The sequence below is a fragment of the Furipterus horrens genome, unplaced genomic scaffold (genome assembly GCF_987537825.1).
Source record: "Furipterus horrens unplaced genomic scaffold, mFurHor1.1.pri manual_scaffold_5, whole genome shotgun sequence".
Taxonomy (NCBI): domain Eukaryota; kingdom Metazoa; phylum Chordata; class Mammalia; order Chiroptera; family Furipteridae; genus Furipterus; species Furipterus horrens.
In genome coordinates, this window is record NW_028327175.1 from 123,882,799 (window position 1) to 123,896,213 (window position 13,415).

Consider the following 13,415-nt stretch of genomic DNA (forward strand, 5'->3'; position numbering starts at 1 on the left):
AGAGAAAGGATGAGAAGGAGAGGTTATATGCAACACATTAGAGATATAGTTTGATTTTCTTTTTGGAAGGGGGAAAACAACAGGAAAAAGAAGAAAGAAAGAAAGAAGAAAGAAGAAAAAAGAGGAGAAAAAATGAAAAAAGATGAAAGGAAAGAAGAAAGAAAGAAAAAAAGAAAGAAGAAAGAGAAAAAAAAAGTGGAAAAAAAAAAAAAGGATGTTTTTACTCAGTTCAGCCTTGGTGTGTCCTATTCTTTTTCTGCATCTGCAGCTTGTCTAGTGTGGCGGTTCAGAGGTTCTTGTTTCTTGCAGCAATGGTGTGCGCCTGCAGTTGCCGGCAGGGCACACTTCCTTGCTGCCTGCTGGAGCCAGCTGAGGTGTCCCTGCTCGCGCACCCCTGGATGGGCGGGGTGGCCCGAGAGCTTGCCCCGTGATTGGCACCTATTGTTGCCGGGCCGAGTTTCCGTGTTCGCGCTGAGGTGTCCCTGCATGCGTCCCTGCACGCACGAGGGCGGCCAGAGAACTTTCCCCGTGATTGGCGCCTATTGTCCCTGGGCCGAGGTGTTTTCAGGCTCTCGTGCTGGTGCCCTTAGTCCCGCTGAGCCGAGCTCCAGGAGTTGGTCTCTCGCCTCTTAGGGTGGGGCACCGGACACTTGTGCTCAGTGGAAGTGAGCGTCTGTGAGTTGCTGCCGCCTGCTGTTCCGGCACCGCAGCTGCCCACCTTCCCTCACCCGTCTGGGCAGGCACGAACAGAGCCTGCGCTTGTGGTCTGCTTTCTGGCCTGGGGCCCTGCGCCCACGGGAGCTGTCTAGGGGTATCTGCGCACGGTCCTCTGCGTGTTCAGTGGGCCCTCCCTGTGCCCGTTGGGGCACTGATCTTATGTCCGTTGGGGAGTGTCCGAGGGGCACCCGGACTCATGGCCCCACGCACCTGGGCCCGAGAGTGAGAGCACTTCCCTATGCGCACCCCCGCGACCCAAGGGTAGGGTTGGGGAGTGGATGAGCGCACCTCTGTGCCTGCGCTCCTCAAGAATGGCCTACCACCCCCAAACTTTCCTCCCCTCTCCACCACCCACTAGAGAAAAATATAAAGGAGAATTATGTTCTCACTTGCCCAGCAGCACGCTGTCTCCTGTCCTTCATCACCAATGCCACTTGGTCGAGTCCCGTCTCTGCCAGTGGGCAGAGATCCGCTGAGATTTGCTCTTAACCTCACACACACAGACCTTCTGAGATTTTTTTCTTTTTGGCATGTTAATTAAACCTGTCTTTAATTTTTTTTTTTTTCCAATTCTGTCTGAGTTCCAGGGAGAAGATCTGAGACTCTAATCTCCAGCAGCATTTGTCATGGAATAGTCCAGACATCCTGAACCATAAGCTGTTATTTAAAAAAAAAAATTAATTTTTAATTATATCTTATTGATTATGCTATTATAGTTGTCCTGATTTTCCTCCTTTGCCCCCCCTTCACTTAGCACTCCCCACTCCCTCAGGCAATCCCCTACCATTGTTCGTGTCCATGGGTCATGCATATAAGTTCTTTGGCTACTCCATGTCCTATACTGTACTTCATATCATCATGGCTATTCTGTATCTACCTATTTGTACTTTGCATGAAACCTGAGCTCCCAGTGCTGCCATTCATCTCAGGCTACCAAACCTCATATCTCATTGCTTTAGCAAATTCAACTTGGGAGAAGGGAGGGCCACTTAACGAGAAAAATGAACAATAAAAATATCAGGAAATTGGATATTTAAGCATTCAAAGTAATTGATATTGAAGAACTATGACATACAAGAATTACATCTATGCAATCTACTGCCCATTAGTTAGGACATCCACATAACCTTTATCTAAAATTATGAGGGGGTTCATTGCAGATGCAATCAGACACAATGAATGGTCTTCATTGCATATATCAGAAGTCCATATGCTCAAAAACCCCTTTGTCTTGTGTCCCTACATTTCTAAAGTGGAAGGTAGAGATCTGATTGTTCTCATATTAGATGACAATTTCTAGGGCATTGTGCCCTAGAAATTCCCCAGTAAATACAAGACTTAGAAAAATATTTTAAAATGTTGAAATACCATCTAGACAGCTAGAAATAAAAATATGAAAACTGATGCCCTTAAAGGGCCAGAAAAAGGTTATGAAAAGGAATACAGAACATCTATCTATATTTATGGCTGTTGGAAGCTGTTGGAAGGATTTTCCTCCAGCTCAGACACACACAGGTGCCTCTTGTGATTGCATAAAAAATGTTGCTTGCCAAATCTCAACATGAACCTCAAAAACCAAAAACCAAGCCGAACAAAAATAAAACTAAAGCACAGAATCTGAGCAGAAGCCCTAGAAGCTTTGGTTCACACTACCTTTCCAGCCTCAAAAGTCTCTTCAATAACTCTGACCTGATCTTGTAGTCTCCTATCACTTCTTGCTCTAGACTGAGAATTTCTCAGTCTCAAATGGTGGAGAAGCCCTCTTTGAACTTAGATCCCTCTTCTGGTATATCCCCAGTGTGTTTTTCTCTTCCTTACCATTCATTCCGAGGGGACCAATGACTTTTTTATCCGAGCACCTCTGGTACATGGCTCACCTCTGTGGAAGTTATCATCCTTCATTGCCACTGCCTATTAGGGTCTCTCTCTCCTCTGTTGAGAGGTGGGGTCAAGATCAGGGGCTGAGTTTTATTCATAACTGTAACACTGGTACGTGGTGCACATGATTATACACAATACTAGAGTAGACAATAATTATTGACTGGACTGAATTGATGGCATTCATTCATTGTCCATTGCTCAATCAATACTTATAAAGTACTCTAGGCTCTTTCCCGTCCATGTCTAGTTCAATTATTTTCAAAATGTGGGTTGCAACACAACAGTAGTGATAAAATCATTTTACTAGGTTACAAGTTGCATTAAGAAAAATTAAATAAAATAGGGCAGTCTGAAAAGGCTAGGATGGGATAGGGGAGAGTAGGATATACTCGGGTAGACTAGGATAGCACAGGAGACAAAATGTCAGAGTGCACTTCACATAGAGGGTTAAATGTCATTTCTTGAAAAATATAGATTGTATCTGTGCATATGTAAATATATAAATATGTAACACACACATAACTGTGAGGTAGCAAAGGGACTGGGTATATTCTAGGTCATAAAATAAACATTTTTCTTTTTTTATTGTATTTTTTTCCCAATACCATTTAGCCCCCTTAATCCCCATCCCTGACAAGCAACATTCTGTCGTTCGTGTCCATGAGTCCTTTTTCCTTTTGCTCAATCCCTCTATCCTAACCCTCCCTCCCCCTCCTTAGCTCTCATCCTGCTCTCTATGAGCCTGTCTCTATTTTGCTTATTAGTTCAGTTTATTCATTAGATTCCACATATAAGTGAACTCATATGGTATTTGTCTTTCTCTGACTGGCTTATTTCACTTAGTGTAATGTTCTTCAGGTCCATCCACACTGTTGCAGAGGGTAAAATTTTCTTCTCTTTTATGGCTGATATTCCATTGTGTAAATGTCCTATAGTTGTTTTATTCACTTTTCTACTGATGAACACTTGGGCTACTTCCATATCTTGGCAATTGTAAATAATGCGGCAATGAACATGGGGATGCTTTCCTTTCTTTTCTGATTTTTTAAAGGTTTTTTTTTGGTTATGTTGTTACAGTAGTCCCAATTTCTTTTCCCTTAGCTCCCCTCTTCCCAGTATCCCCCTTCCCTCCAACAATCCCACCCCCCTTAGTTTGTGTCCATGAGTTGTGCATATAAGTTCTTTGGCCTCACCCTTCTATTATTCTTAAATTCCCCCTATTTTGTACCAAGCAAGTATACTTCTTAGTCCCTGCACCATTTCCTCATTTCTCACCCTTCCCCTTCCCAGCTGGTAACCCTCCAAATGATCTCCACACCTATGATTCTGTTCCTGTTCTGGCTGTTTGCTTAGTTTGTTTTTATTTTTTAGATTCAGTTGTTGATAGTTGTGTTTGTTGTCATTTTAATGTTCATTGTGTTGATCTTTTTCTTAAATGTCTTTTTAACATTTCATACAGTAATGGCTTGGTAATGATGAACTCCTTTAGCTTTACCTTTTCTGGGAAGCACTTTATCTGCCTTTCCATTCTAAATGATAGCTTTGCTGGATAGAGTAGTCTTGGTTGTAGACCCTTGCTTTTCATCACATTGAATACTTCTTGCCAGTCCCTTCTTGCCTGCAAAGTTTCTTTTGAGAAATCAGCTGATAGTCTTATAAGCACCCCTTTGTAGGTAACCTTCTTTTTTTCTCTTGCTGCTTTAAGATTCTCTCTTTATCTTGAACGTTTGGCATTTTAATTATGATGTGTCTTGGTGTGGTTCTCTTTGGGTCTAGCTTATTTGGGACTCTCTGTGCTTCCTGGACTTGTATGTTCATTTCCTTCACCAAATTTGGGAAGTTTTCCTTCATTATTTTTTCACATAAGCTTTTGATTTCTTGGTCTTTCTCTCCTCCTTCTGGCACCCCTATGATTCAGATGTTGGCACATTTCAAGTTGTCCCAGAGGTTCCCAAGCCTCTCATCTTTTTTCCATTCTTGTTTCCTCCTTCTTTACTGGTTGACTGGTTTTTTTTTCTTCCTTATGTTCCAGATTATTGATTTGAACCCCAGTTTTCTTCTCTTCATCGTTGGTTTTGTGTAGATTTTCCTTCGTTTCACTTAGCATAGACTTCACTTCTTTCCTTATGCATCTGCCATACTTAAGTATACCTGTCAAGCATGTGAGCATCTTTATCACCAGTGTTTTGAACTCTGCATCTGTTTGGTTGGCTATCTCCTCTTTTGTTAGGTTGACTATCTTCTTGTCGCTTAGTTCTCCCACTGGAACCTTGATCTGTTCCCTTACTTGGGCCATACTTTTCTGTCTCCTCATCTTGAAAGGCTCCTGTGTTTGTTTGCCTCTGTGTCTTAGGTAGAGCTGTTGCACCTGTTACATTGTAAGGGGCGGGGCCTTAGGTATTCATCAGTACAGGGTGACCTGTTCCACCACATTGTGGTGCTGTATGCCAGGGAGGAGTCTGGGAGGGAACAATGCTGCCTGCCCATCACTCGCCCCTTTTCCAAGCACTTCTTCCACTTCTGTATGGGACTGGTGCCCCTCTAGCTGTTGTCCTGGCCTTGTTCCCAGAGTGGGTGGGTCTGAGGATGTTCTAGGGCAGGGGCGGGAGCGGCCTTTAAACAAGCAAACCCTCTGAGAGACTGGCAGTTTCTGCCTCTGCCCCAACCTGCACTGGTTTGCAGTCAGAAGCAATAAGGCTTTATTTTTCCTGGTGCTGGAATCATGATCTGTGCAGTCTGGTCTGATGCTTGGAGTTTTCCCCAGGTGTCCCTCCCAATTTTTAAAAATGTTTGACTGCACTTTCTGCCCACCTTCTGCTGTCGCCATTGCTGCCGCCATCCCAAGACGTCCTCTCCACCCAGGTTCTGTCCCTCCTACCTGTCTGGATGAATATTTCTTCTTTATATCTTTGTTTGCTGAACTTCCATGCTGCTCAATTTTCTGGAACTTCTGGTTGTCTCTAGTTTTGAGGTAGTTGTATCCCTTCTTAGTTGTGGAGGGAGGTGCAGGGTGTCAGTCTAGGGCTCCATCTTGGCCAGAAGTCGGAGGGGTGCTTAGGTTTTGGGTTCCTTTAGATATAGTCCCAGAAGTTGGATCACTGGGTCAAAAGGAAGATCAATTTTTAATTTTTTGAGATATCTCCATACTGCTTTCCACAATAGCTGCAGCAATCTGCATTCTCACCAACAGTGCACAAGGGTTCCCTTTTCTCCACATCCTTGTCAGCACTTGTTTGTTGGTTTATTGATCATAGCCATTCTGGTAAGTGTGAGGTGATATCTTAATTGTGGTTTTAATTTGCATTTCTCTGATGATTAATGACTTTGAGCATCTTTTCATATGTCTAATAGCCATCTGTATGTTCTCTTTGGAGAAGTGTCTGTTCAGGTCCTTAGCCCATTTTTTTAATTGGATTGTTTGGGTTTTTGGTGTTGAGTTTTGTAAGTTCTTTATAAATTTTGGTTATTAATCCCTTATCAAATGTATCAGCAAATGTGTTTTCCCATTCAATAGGCTGTCTTTTTATTTTGTTGATGGTTCCTTTTGTCGTGCAAAAACTTTTTAGTTTGATGTGTTCCCATTTGTTTATTTTTTATTGTATTCTTTGAGTGGGGAGATATATCAGATAATATATTGCTATAACCAATGTCTGAGACTTTACTGCCTACATTTTCTTCTAGGACTTTTATGATTTCTGGTCTAATATTTACGTCTTCAATCCATTTTGATTTTATTCTTGCGTGTGGTGTAAGAAGCTGGTCTAGTTTCATTCTTCTGCACATATCTGTCCAATTTTCCCAACACCATATATTGAATAAACTATCTTTAAACCATTGCTGTGCTTGCTTTCTTCCATTGAATATTAATTGACTCTAAAGATGTGGGTTTATTTCTGGGCTCTCCATTCTATTCCATTTATCTATGTATCTGTTCTTTTTTCTTTCTTTTTTTTGTCAGGACCACATTGTTTTGATTACTATGGCCTTACATTATAATTTGATATTAGGCAGCATGATTCCTCCAACTTTGTTCTTTCTCAGGATCACTGTTGCTATGTGGGGCCTTTTGTGGGTCCATATAAATTTTTGAAATACTTGTTCAGTTCTGTAAACACATCATTAGGACCTTGGTAGGAATTGCATTGAATCTATAGATGGCTTTGGGTAGCATGGACATTTTAATTATGTTAATCCTTCCTATCTATGAACATTGTATGTACTGCCACTTATTTGTATCTTCTTCAGTGTCCTATAATTTCTGAGTAGAGGTCTTTTATATCCTTGGTTAGGTTTATTCTTAGGTATTTTACTCTTTTTTAAAAAAATATTTATTTATTTATTTATTTAGGAGGAAGGGAGGGAGAAAGGGAGAGAAACAGCAATGTGCAAGAGATACACCGACTGCTTGCCTCTCACCCGCCTCCAACTTGGGACCTGGCCTGCAACCTAGGCATGTGCTCTGACTGGGAATCGAACTGGCAACCTTTTGGTTCACAGGCCAACACTCATTCCACACCAGCCAGGGCTACTTTTCTCTTTTTGAAGCTATCAAAATGGGAGTGTTTTCTTAATTTCACTTTCTGATACTTCATAATTGGCATATAAAAATGCAACTGATTTGTGGATATTAATTTCATATCCTGCTACTTTGCTTAATTCATTTATCAATTCTAGTAGTTTATTGGTAGACTATTTGGGTTCTTCTATGCACAGTATCATTTTTTAAGTATATTTTAATGATTATGTGTTAGAGTAGTTCCAATTTTTTCCCCCTTTGCTCCCCTCTGCCTAGTAATTCCCTTCCCTCCAGCAATCCCACCCTGCTTAGTTCATGTCCATGGGTCGTGCATATACATTCTTTGGCTTCACCCTTTCCTATATTATTCTTCACTGCCCCCTGTCTATTTTGTACCAACCGATTATGCTTCTTAATCCCTGCACCATATTCCCATTTTCCCCCCTCCCAGCTGATAACCCTCCAAATGATCCCCACACCTATGATTCTGTTCCTATTCTAGTTTGCTTAGTTGGATTTCGTTTTTATTTTTTAGGTTCAGTTGTTGATAGTTGTGAATTTGTTGTCATTTTAGTGTTCATAGTTTTGATCTTTTTCTGAAGTAAGTCCCTGTGACATTTCATATAACAATAGCTTGGTGATGATGAACTCTTTTTTCTTTACCTTGTCTGAGAAGCACTTCATCTGCCCTTCCATTCCAAATGATAGCCTGGCTGGATAAAGTAATTCTGGTTGCAGGTTACCTTTCATCACATTGAATACTGCTTGCCAGTCCCTTCCTGCCTGCAAAATGTCCTCTGAGAAATCAGCTGATAGTCCTATAGGCACCACCCTGTAGGCAACTCTCTGCCTCTCTCTTGCTGCTCCCAGGACTCTCTTTATCTTTCACCTTTGGCATCTCAATCATGATGCATCCTGATGTGGTCCCCTCTGGGTCCAGCTCGCCTGGGACCCTCCGTGCTTCCTAGACCTGTATGTCCATCTTCTTCACAAAATTTGGGAAGCTTTCTTCATTTATTCCAATTCTTGCTTCCTCATTCTGCACTGGTTGACTGCTTTTTTCTTTCTTATGTTCCAAATCACTGATTTGAACCCTGGTTTCCTTCCCTTCACCATTGGTTTTGTGTGGCTTTTCCTTCGTTTCACTTAGCATAGCCTTCACTTCTTCCCTTATGCGTTTGCTGTACTCAAGTATATCTGTCAAGCCTGTGAGCATCTTTATCACCAGTGTTTTGAATTCTGCATCTATTAGGTTGTCTATCTCCTCATCTGTTAGGTTGGCTCTCTCCTTGTCGCTTAGTTGTTCCACTGTAACCTTGATCCGTTTCCCCTTTTGGGCCATACTTCTCTGTCTCCTCATTCTGACAGGCTCCTGTGTTTGTTTGCCTCTGTGTCTTAGGTAGAGCTGTCACTCATGTTGTAAGGGGCAGAGCCTTAGGTTTGTCAGTAGAGGGCAACCTGTTTCACAGCATTTTAGCGAAGGGGGAGGGGTCAAAGAGGGAATAATGTTCCCTCTTTTGGGCCATACTTCTCTGTCTCCTCATTTTGACAGGCTCCTATGTTTGTTTGCCTCCGCGTCCCAGGTAGAGCTGTCGCTCCTGTTACACTGTAAGGGACGGAGCCTTGGGATTTGTCAGTACAGGGCGACCTGTTTCACGTTGTGGCACAATACCACTTGCTCAGCACTCGCCCCCTTTCCAGGCACTTCTTCCACTTCTGTATGGGACTGGCACCTCTCAAACTGTTGCCCTGGCCATTCTTCCCAGAGTGGGTGGGGCTGTGAATGTTCTAGGACCGTGGGGGCCCTTTAGACAAGCAGACTCTGCTGAGAGACCACAAGTTTCTACCTCTAACCCAACCCCACCCCCCACTGGTCTGCACAGTCAGAAGCAAAGAGGCTTGATTTTCCCTGGTGCTGGGACTGTGAGCTGCTAGGTCTGGCAAGGAGCTGGGAATGCTCCCCAAGTGTCCCTCCTGATTTTTAAAAATGTGTGACTACGCTTTCTGCAAGCCTGTAGCTGCCACTGCATACTCTCCACCCCGGCTCTGCCCTTCCTACCTGTCTGGATGAGTGTTTCTTCTTTATATCTTTGTTTGCTGGACTTCTGTGCAGCTCGATTTTCTGGAACTTCTGGTTGTCTCTAGTTTTGAGGTAGTTGTATTCCTTCTTAGTTGAGGAGGGAGATGCAGCATGTCTGTCTATGCCTCCATCTTCGCTGGAAATCTTGTACTGCATCATTTTATCTGCAAATGAAAACAGTTTTACACCTTCCTTTTCAAAATGGATGCCTTTTTTTTTTTTCTTCTTGTCCAATTGCTGTGGCTAGGATTCCGAGTTAAACAAGAGAGGTGAAAGCGTACATCCCTGATTTGTTCCTGATTTTAAGGGGAAAGTTTGTAGTTTTTTTTTTCCATTGATCATGATGCTGGCAGTGAGTTAGTTATATGGTCTTTATTATGTTTAGGTATGTTCCCTCTATTCCCATTTTGTTGAGCATTTTTATCATAAATGGGTGCTAGGTTTTATCAAATACTTTTCCTGCATTTATTGATATGATTATATGGTTTTTATCCTTCATTTTGTTTACACATTATTGATGTGTGAATTTTGTACCAACGTTGCATTCCTAGAATTAATTCCAGTCGATAATGATGTATGATCCTTTTGATATATTGCTGTTTTTGGTTTGCTAATATTTTGTTGAGGATTTTAGCATTTATGCTCATCATGGATATTGGTCTATAATTGTCTTTTTTGTAGTGTCTTTATCTGATTTTGGAATTAGGATAATACTGGCCTCATAAAATGAGCGTGAGAGTCTTCCCTTCTTTTGAATTTTTTTGAACTACTTTGAAAAGGAGAGGTGTTAGTTCTTCCCAGAATGTTTGGTAAAATTCCCCTGTGAAGCCATCTCATCCAGGGCTTTTGTTTGTTGGGAGTTTTTAAATTAGTGCTTCAATTTCACTAGATGTAATCTGTCTATTCAGGTTCTTGGAGTCTTCCTGATTTAGTTTTGGAAGATTGTATGTTTCCAAGAATTTATCCATTTCATCCTGGTTTTTCAATTTGTTAGCATATAGTTGTTCATATTTTCTTACAATCCTTTACATTTCTTTGGTGTCAGTTGGTACTTCTCCATTTTCATTGCTGATTTTATTTATTTGGGTCTTCTCTTTTTTTTTCTTGATGAGTCTGATTACAGGTTTGTAAATCGTGTTTATCTCTTCAAGGAAACAGCTCTTGGATTTATTGACCTTTTGTATTTTTTTAGACTATTTTGTTTATGTCTGCTCTGATCTTTATTAGTTCCTTTCTTCTACTCACTTAGGGCTCTTTTTGTTGCTCTTTTTAAATTCCTTTAAGTGTAAAGTTAGATGGTTTATCTGAGTGTTTTCTTGTTTTCTGTAATGCTGTAAATTTTCATTTTAGGATTTCTTTCCCTGTGTTTCACAGATTTTGGATTGTTGTCTTCTCATTTTCATTTGTTTCAAGGTATCTTTTTATTTATTCCTTGATATTGTTGTTGACTCATTCATTGTTTAATAACATGTTATTTAATTTCCATGTCTTTGTGTGTTTTTCAGTGTTTTTTGTGATTAATTTCTAATTTCATAGTATTGTTGTTAGACAAGATGCCTGATATAATTTCAATCTTCTTAAATTTATTGAGACTTGCTTTGTCCTAGAAAATGTTCCATGCACACTTGAAAAGTATGTATATTCCGCTGTTTGGGGGTGTAATTCTTTAAAGTTATCAATTAAATCCATTTGGGCTATGTGTCATTTAAAGAAGGAATCCCCAACCCCTGAGCCACAGACCAGTAATGGTCCGTGGCTGTTAGGAACCAGGCTGCATAGAAGGATGTGAGCAGCAACTTGTACTACCACCTGAGGTCCACATCCTGTCCCCTCCCTGCACCAGTCCATGGAAAAATCTTCCACAAAATCGGTCCCTTGTGCCAAAAATTTGGGCACCGCTGCTTTAAGGCTACTGGCTCCTTGTTCATTTTCTGTCTAGAAGGTCTATCCATTAAAGTCATTGGGGTTTTAAAATCCCCTACAATGACTGTATTTTTGTCAATCTCTCTTTTTATGTCCATCAAGATTTACTTTACATGTTTATGTGCTACTATGTTGGGTACATAAGTGTTTACTAGGGTTATATCCTCTTGTTGAATTGTTCTCTTTATCATTATATTGTGTTCTTCTTTGTCTCTTACTATAGCCTTATTTTTATAAAATATTTTTAGATTTATTTTTAGAGAGAGAGGAAGATAGAGAGAAAGTGAGGGAGAGAAACATCAATGTGTGGTTGTCTCTCATGCACCCCCAAATGGGGACGTGGCCTGCAACCCAGGGATATGCCCTGACTGGGAATCAAACTGGTGACTCTTTGGTTCACAGGCTGGCTCTCAGTCCAGTGGACCACACCAGCCAGGGAAGCCTTGGTTTTAAAGTCTGTTTTGTTAAATATCAATATTGCTATCCCACCTGTTTTTTTCTTTCCATTTGCATGAAATATTTTTTCCATCCCTTTACTTTTAGTCTATGTGTATCTTTTGATCTGAAGTGGGTCTCTTGGAGACAGCACATATTTGAGTCTTGTTTTCTTATCCATTCCGCTAACTTATGTCTTTGGTTGGAGCATTTAAATCATTTACATTTAAGGTGATTATTGATAGATATGCATTTATTGCCATTTTATTTTTTAACTATTTCTTCTTCTCCTTCGTCTTCTCCTTCTCATTTCTTCCTCCCCCTTCTCTTCCTCCTCCTCCTTCTTGTATTCTTTCTCTTCTTCAAGCAAGTCCTTTAATATTTGTTGCAGCACTGGCTTGGTGCTAACAAACACCTTTATCTTTTCCATATCTGGGAAGTTCTTTATTTCTCCTTCAATTTTAAATGATAGTCTTGCTGGTAAAGTAGCCTTGGCTGTAGGTTCTTATTTTTCATCACATTGAATATTTCATGCCAATCCCTTATGGCTGGAAAGGTTTCTGTTGAGAAATAAGATGACAACATAATTGGAGCTCCCTGGTAGGTAACTACCTGTTTCTCTCTTGTGGCCTAAGGAGATTCTCTCCTTACCTTTAAGCTTTGCCATTTTAATTATAATGTGTCTTGGTGTAGGCCTCTTTGGGTTCATCATGCTTGGGACTTTCTGCACTTCCTGGACTTGTGTATCTTTTTTCTTCACCAGGTTAGGGAAGTTCAGTCATTATTTCTTCAAAAAGGTTCTTGATCCCTCGCTCACTCTCTCCTTGTGGTACTCCCATGATGCAGAGGTTATGCTTCATGTTGTCCCAAAGATTTCTTAAGCTCTCCCCATTTTTAAAAAATTCTTTTTTCTTTTTGCTGCTCTGCTTCTGTTTTTTTCCCTACCTTGTGTTTCAAATCACTGATTCGATCCTCTGCTTCATCTAATCTACTATTTATTTTTTTCCAGGGTATTACTTATTTCAGATATTGCATTTTTTATTTCTGACTGGTCCTTTTCTATTGTTTCTAGTGTCTTTTTCTTTTTCTTTTTTCATGCTGTTGCGTATTCTTATAATCATCACTCTAAACTATATATCTGATAAATTGCTTGACTCTATTTCATTTAGTTCTTCTTCTGGAGAATTCTATTATTCTTTTATTTGGAGCCTGTTTCTTTGTCTTCCCATTATGGCTCCTTCTTTGTATTTGTTTCTATGTATTAAATATATCTGCACAGACGCTGGTTCAGATCTATGTCGGATGCTGCCTGTGACTAGCACTAGGCAATCTTTTTGGAGCTATCAGTGATTCATAGATTGTGGCTCCCTCTGGTGGGTCTGGGTGTGTGCAGAAAGAACCAGGCTGCACACAAAGTGGGATTTTACCAGCAGCCATTCAGGAGAGGTCAGCTAAAGTCTCAGAACTCCCAGAGATCTGCCTTTGCCTAAAGGCTTTCTGTTAGGCTTTGTCTCTGCAATAGCCTCTAGCTTCACTCTTCAGTAGCCAGGCTTAAGCTTCACAGGGTGGGGGCAAGAGTGATTCCTGCTGTCATGGCTATTGCATCCCCTCAGGCTGTGCTGCATGGAGCAAAGTGCTCTGCCTGAGAAAGATGGCCTCTGCAGTATGGGGGATGAGTCAGTACAGGGATCCTGGTGGCTGTTCCTTCAGTTCTCATTCCAGAGCCACCAACTTCATACGCTTCTCAAGCATCTCCAGTCCACTCTGCCCTCCCTCTGCCAGAGCCTAGGGTAAGTGGCTGCAAACAACACTTTCTGTATTGGCCCTTTAAAAGGTTCTCTGCATCTCTAGCAATCTCTCCCT